The sequence below is a fragment of the Theropithecus gelada genome, unplaced genomic scaffold (assembly GCF_003255815.1).
Source record: "Theropithecus gelada isolate Dixy unplaced genomic scaffold, Tgel_1.0 HiC_scaffold_81, whole genome shotgun sequence".
Classification (NCBI taxonomy): Eukaryota; Metazoa; Chordata; class Mammalia; order Primates; family Cercopithecidae; genus Theropithecus; species Theropithecus gelada.
Genome location: NW_020264837.1, coordinates 4021 through 4624, shown reverse-complemented (window position 1 = coordinate 4624; position 604 = coordinate 4021). Strand labels below are relative to the sequence as shown.

Here is a 604-nt window from a genome sequence, read left to right as displayed (position 1 = left end):
TCCAAATGCGTTGAATATCTATGAGGTGGGTTTCACAAATGACCAGGCCTTATGCATACTTCCTTCGGGTTACAGGCATATGAACTGGTCTCAACAGGGACTAAGAAGAGGAACAAGGTGCAGCAAGCGGGAAGAAGGAGGAAAGGGCAGTAGAAACGGGATGGAACTTCCTTGTTACTCCCCTGTCCTTCCCCGGTTTAGCAGTAGTCATTGCACTTGGCTTCAGAGCTTTCTTCTGAGAGTCCTGAACTCACTCTATCTTTCTAAACTGAACCTCGTGTTAAAATGGGAAGTCTGGTGCTCGCTTCGGCAGCACATATACTAAAATTGGAACGATACAGAGAAGATTAGCATGGCCCCTGCGCAAGGATGACACGCAAATTCGTGAAGCGTTCCATATTTTTTCAACATTCTTAAAGAAAAGAATTTTAAACCCAGAATTTCATATCCAGCCAAACTAAGTTTCATAAGTGAAGGAGAAATAAAATCCTTTACAGATAAGCAAATGCTTAGAGATTTTGTCACCACTAGGCCTGCCTTACAAGAGACCCTGAAGGAAGCACTCAACATGGAAAGGAACAACCGGTACCAGCCATCTCAAAAA

At 43.5% G+C, this 604-nt stretch overlaps 1 non-coding gene across 1 annotated transcript; it reads left to right on the top strand.

Annotated features, from left to right (window-relative positions):
* The first annotated feature begins 297 nt into the window (after positions 1 to 297).
* On the top strand, positions 298 to 404 carry LOC112618024. Its single transcript, XR_003118002.1, has one exon. It is a non-coding gene; the product is annotated as a U6 spliceosomal RNA (small nuclear RNA).
* Positions 405 to 604: the final 200 nt, after the last annotated feature.